This window comes from Pseudophryne corroboree, chromosome 6 (assembly GCF_028390025.1).
Source record: "Pseudophryne corroboree isolate aPseCor3 chromosome 6, aPseCor3.hap2, whole genome shotgun sequence".
Taxonomy (NCBI): Eukaryota; Metazoa; Chordata; class Amphibia; order Anura; family Myobatrachidae; genus Pseudophryne; species Pseudophryne corroboree.
This window is the reverse complement of record NC_086449.1, coordinates 753,773,460-753,779,204: the sequence shown is the minus strand read 5'-3', so window position 1 is coordinate 753,779,204 and position 5,745 is coordinate 753,773,460. Positions and strand designations below refer to the sequence as shown.

General features: G+C 46.6%; 2 pseudogenes; one reads left to right on the top strand and one right to left on the bottom strand.

The window, feature by feature from the left end:
- Window positions 1–3,496: 3,496 nt before the first annotated feature.
- On the bottom strand, window positions 3,497–3,615 carry LOC134937532 (5S ribosomal RNA; annotated as a pseudogene).
- Window positions 3,616–3,796: 181 nt separating this feature from the next.
- Window positions 3,797–3,915, top strand: LOC134937530 (5S ribosomal RNA; annotated as a pseudogene).
- Window positions 3,916–5,745: the final 1,830 nt, after the last annotated feature.

Sequence of the window (5,745 nt, the reverse complement as noted above, 5' to 3'; positions counted from 1 at the left end):
CAATAGTTTGCTTTGAAGCAGGAGCACCCAGCTTGTTGGATGCATACAGGATAAACAGCGACTCAGTCTTCCTGACTCTAGCCGTTCTGGCTACATAAACCTTCAAAGCCCTGACTACATCCAGTAACTCGGAATCCTCCAAGTCACGAGTAGCCACAGGCACCACAATAGGTTGGTTCATATGAAAAGATGACACCACATTTGGCAGAAATTGCGGACGAGTCTGCAATTTGGCCCTGTCCATATGGACAACCAAATAGGGGCTTTTATGTGACAAAGCCGCCAATTCTGACACACGCCTAGCCGAAGCCAAGGCTAATAGCATGACCACCTTCCACGTGAGATATTTTAACTCCACGGTTTTAAGTGGCTCAAACCAGTGTGATTTCAGGTAATTCAACACCACGTAAAGATCCCAAGGTGCCACTGGGGGCACAAACGGGGGCTGAATATGTAGCACTCCCTTTACAGACGTCTGAACTTCAGGAAGAGAAGCTAGTTCTTTTTGAAAGAAAATTGATAGGGCCGAAATCCGGACCTTAATGGACCCCAATTTCAGGCCCAAAGTCACTCCCGACTGTAGGAAGTGAAGGAAACGGCCCAGCTGGAATTCCTCTGTAGGGGCATTCCTGGCCTCACACCAAGCAACATATTTTCGCCATATACGGTGATAATGTTTAGCCGTCACGTCCTTCCTAGCCTTTATTAGCGTAGGAATAACCTCATCCGGAATCCCTTTTTCTACTAGGATCCGGTGTTCAACCGCCCTGCCGTCAAACGCAGCCGCGGTAAGTCTTGGAACAGACAAGGTCCCTGCTGCAACAGATCCTGCCTTAGAGGCAGAGGCCATGGGTCCTCAGCGAGCATTTCTTGCAGCTCTGGATACCAAGTCCCTCTAGGCTAATCCGGAACAATGAGTATTGTACTCACTACTCTTTTCCTTATGATTCTCAGCACCTTGGGTATGAGAGGAAGAGGAGGAAACACATAAACCGACTGGAACATCCACGGTGTCACCAGTGCGTCTACAGTTATCACAAACTGCGAACAATAAGGATACTCTCTGTGATTTAAACTGACCCTGTTCTTAGCGCTCCCTTGTTTAAATATATTTTGTGGTCTACAGTTATCGCCTGAGGGTCTCTTGACCTGGCACAATATCTCTGTAGCTTTTTGTTGAGGCGGGATGCCATCATTTCCACCTGTGGCAGTTCCGACCGACCTACAAGCTGCGTGAAGACTTCTTGATGAAGTCCCCACTCTCCCGGGTGGAGGTCATGCCTGCTGAGGAAGTCTGCTTCCCAGTTGTCCACTCCCTGAATGAACACTGCTGACAGTGCTCATACGTGATTCTCCGCCCATCGAAGAATTCTGGTGGCTTCCGCCATCGCCACCCTGCTCCTTGTGCCGCCTTGGCGGTTTACATGAGCCACTGCGGTGATATTGTCTGATTGAATCAGCACCGATTGGTTGCGAAGCAGGGTCTCCGCTTGACTTAGGGCGTTGTATATGGCCCTTAGTTCAAGGATATTGATGTGAAGGCAAGTCTCCTGACTTGACCACAGCCCTTGGAAACTTCTTCCCTGAGTGACTGCCCCCCACCCTCGGAGGCTTGCATCCGTGGTCACCAGGACCCAGTCCTGAATGCCGAACATGCGGCCCTCGAGAAGTTGAGTACTCTGCAGCCACCACAGAAGAGACACCCTGGCCCTGGGGGATAGGGTGATCAGCCGATGCACCTGTAGATGCAATCCGGACCACTTGTCCAACAGATCCCATTGAAAAGGTCCTCGCATGGAACCTGCCGAAGGGAATGGCCTCGTATGACACCATCATCTTTTCCAGGACTCTTGTGCAGTGATGCACCGACACCTGTTTTGGTTTTAAGAGGTCTCTGACCAGTGTCATGAGTTCCTGAGCCTTCTCCGTCGGGAGAAAAACCTTCTTCTGGTCTGTGTCCAGAATCATGCCCAGGAAGGGCAGACGCGTCGTAGGAATCAGCTGCGACTTTGGAATAATCAGAATCCAGCCGTGCTGTTGTAACACTTCCCGAGAGCGTGCTACACTAATCAGCAACTGCTCTCTGGACCTCGCCTTTATGAGGAGATCGTCCAAGTATGGGATAATTGTGACTCCTTGCTTTCGCAGGAGCACCATCATTACTGCCATTACCTTGGTAAATATTCTCGGTGCCGTGGACAGACCAAACGGCAACGTCTGGAATTGGTAATGACAATCCTGTACCACAAATCTGAGGTACTCCTGATGAGGTGGATAAACGGGGACATGAAGGTAAGCATCCTTTATGTCCAGAGACACCATAAAATCCCCCTCCCTTGCGATGACCGCTCTGAGCGATTCCATCTTGAACTTGAACTTTTCAAGTATATGTTCAGGGACTACAACATGGTCGAATAATAACCCCCTGTGGAAGATACAATTTGTGAATTGCAGTTAACCCTGTTTCCCTCTCGGTGGGGGGGGGGAAGCCGGCAGGGCCTTCAGTGAGGAGGCATCTTCTCAAAGTCCAGCTTGTATCCCTGAGACACAATATCTATTGCCCAGGGATCTAACAGGGAGTGAACCCACTTGTGGCTGAACTTACGAAGGCGTGCCCCCACCGGGCCTAGCTCCGCCTGGATTTTCGTAGAGGCCGGGGAGGACTTCTGTTCCTGGGAACTAGCTGTGTTGTGCAGCTGGTTTCCTCTGCCCCCGCCTCTGGCAAGAAAGGACGCACCTCAGACTTTCTTGTTTCTTTGTTCGAAAGGCTGCAGTTGATAATGACGTGCTTTCCTAGGCTGTGCAGGAATATAAGGCAAAATATCAGAATTGAGGGAGCAAAAGTTTTTGATCCTGCACAAACCTGTTCCAAAATTGCTAAATAAATTATCTGAAAACCAGAATTGGACAATAGTATTAGGAAATTCCTGTCTATCCGTCTGGCGGTGCGCCCAGAGTCATAAGAAGCAAGCAATAGTATATGTACAAGGAGAAAAAGTATGACTCTTGTTTGGGCGCACTCTTATTAGTTTCCTTAAATGGTCAGTAAATAGTCAATCTATGACTCTTAAAGATGTTGTCTTGTGCTAGTATCCTTCTCCCCACATAAATCCTCAAGGTGAGATAGACTCGACATAAACAACCATAGTTGTATGGTGCGGAAAATGTGTCTGAAAGAAGGTCTCTCTTTATTTAAATATATGTATGAAATGTTCAGATCTCAATTATACCTGGATAAATGCATATAGGAAAAGTAGCTACATCTCAAGCTGCCTCCGTCTGCCAGAGATCTGTACAAACTTAGTTTGTATTAATGCGGCCCTAAGTGGGGTTAAATACGTGAGTGGGAGAACCCACACACTTTTTAACAATTCTTGCAGTTTGCCACTGTCATAGCTGAGTAAATAATCACAATATAAATTAAATTAAAGAGATAGTTGGATTGAGTATGAGTGGTGATACTGCTGTTGGCGTTTTTGCTACAGGGAAGAAAGCCTTCCTACTTCACCAGGTATTCCCTAGCAGTCGCCTGTCTAGGTACTGACCTAGCCCACCTCCGTTTAGCTTCCAAGATCGGACGAGTTTGGGCGTGAACGTAGGGGTATGGTCGTAGGAAGAACTTGCCCTATATCGCCAATGAGAGTGCACCGAAAAGGAAGGATTGATTCCTTCTGGGGAAAAAGAAATGAAAGAGAATGGATGAATGATTCATCCATTCTCTTTCATTTCTTTTTCCCCAGAAGGAATCAATCCTTCCTTTTCGGTGCACTCTCATTGGCGATATAGGGCAAGTTCTTCCTACGACCATACCCCTACGTTCACGCCCAAACTCGTCCGATCTTGGAAGCTAAACGGAGGTGGGCTAGGTCAGTACCTAGACAGGCGACTGCTAGGGAATACCTGGTGAAGTAGGAAGGCTTTCTTCCCTGTAGCAAAAACGCCAACAGCAGTATCACCACTCATACTCAATCCAACTATCTCTTTAATTTAATTTATATTGTGATTATTTACTCAGCTATGACAGTGGCAAACTGCAAGAATTGTTAAAAAGTGTGTGGGTTCTCCCACTCACGTATTTAACCCCACTTAGGGCCGCATTAATACAAACTAAGTTTGTACAGATCTCTGGCAGACGGAGGCAGCTTGAGATGTAGCTACTTTTCCTATATGCATTTATCCAGGTATAATTGAGATCTGAACATTTCATACATATATTTAAATAAAGAGAGACCTTCTTTCAGACACATTTTCCGCACCATACAACTATGGTTGTTTATGTCGAGTCTATCTCACCTTGAGGATTTATGTGGGGAGAAGGATACTAGCACAAGACAACATCTTTAAGAGTCATAGATTGACTATTTACTGACCATTTAAGGAAACTAATAAGAGTGCGCCCAAACAAGAGTCATACTTTTTCTCCTTGTACATATACTATTAAAATATCAGAATTACCAGCTATAGCTGTGAAGACCAGGTCCGAGAACCCTTCTCCACACAATCCTCAGCCTTCCATATGCCACTTAAGTTGGCATCATCTGTCCATTGCATATTCTACAGGATACGTCAAGCAGAAATCGACATAGCTTTGCCTCTAGGACCCAGTATACTCATGTCTCTTTGGGCATGTTTTATGATATATATCTCTTAAGACAGCATCTTTAATATATCTATAAATATATCTCTACATATACATATATATATATATATATATATATACATACTAGGGTCTCAATTTCTGCTGATAAGGTACCTGTCCACGCTGCCACAGCGCTATAAACCCATGCCGACACAATCGCCGGTCTGAGTAGTGTACCAAAATGTGCACGCTATCTGCAGGATCCCTGAGGATAGCTGTTAAATCAGGGCTACCTTTTGGGCAAACGTGACACCCTGGGGGAAGATTCACATCACATCCTGGCCCTAGTGGGGAAAGTATACTGCCTGAGAATTCTTTGTGGGAAGCTGCAGTCTCTTGTCTGGAGATTCCCGCTCTTTTTCCTCATGAGAGGAGGGAAATTTACCTCAGCTTTCTTCCCCTTAAAATGTGTACCCTTGTGTCAGGGACAGATGAGTCATCAGTGATATGCAAATCATCTTTATTACAATAATCATATATTGAATACTTTTCTGCCATTTTGGCTGTAACTTTGCATTATCGTAGTCGACACTGGAGTCAAACTCCGTGTCGATATCAGTGTCTATTATTTTGGATAGTGAGCATTGTGAGACTCTGAAGGTCTCTGCGCCATAGGGACAGACCTGTGTAGATTTCCTGTCTGTTCTCTAATCTTGTATATATGCCCACTTTGCCAAGAGGTCTCTAATTGCTGCCCAGGGCGCCCCCCCCTGCGCCCTGCACCCTACAGTGACCGGAGTGTGTGGGTGTAATGTGGGAGCAATGGCGCTACCTCATATGAAGACAGGAGTCTTCTGCCGCCGATTTTTAAGTCTTCTTGCTTCTCTCGCCGGCTTCTGCCTTCTGGCTCTGCGAGGGGGACAGCGGCGCGGCTCCGGGATCGGACGACCAAGGGTGAGTTCCTGTGTTCGATCCCTCTGGAGCTAATGGTGTCCAGTAGCCTAAGAAGCACGACCTATCCGCAGTTAGTAGGTTTGCTTCTCTCCCCTCAGTCCCACATAGCAGGGAGTCTGTTGCCAGCAGATCTCTCTGAAAATAATAAACCTAACAAAATACTTTCTTATTAGCAAGCTCAGGAGAGCTCACTAAAGTGCACCCAGCTCTGT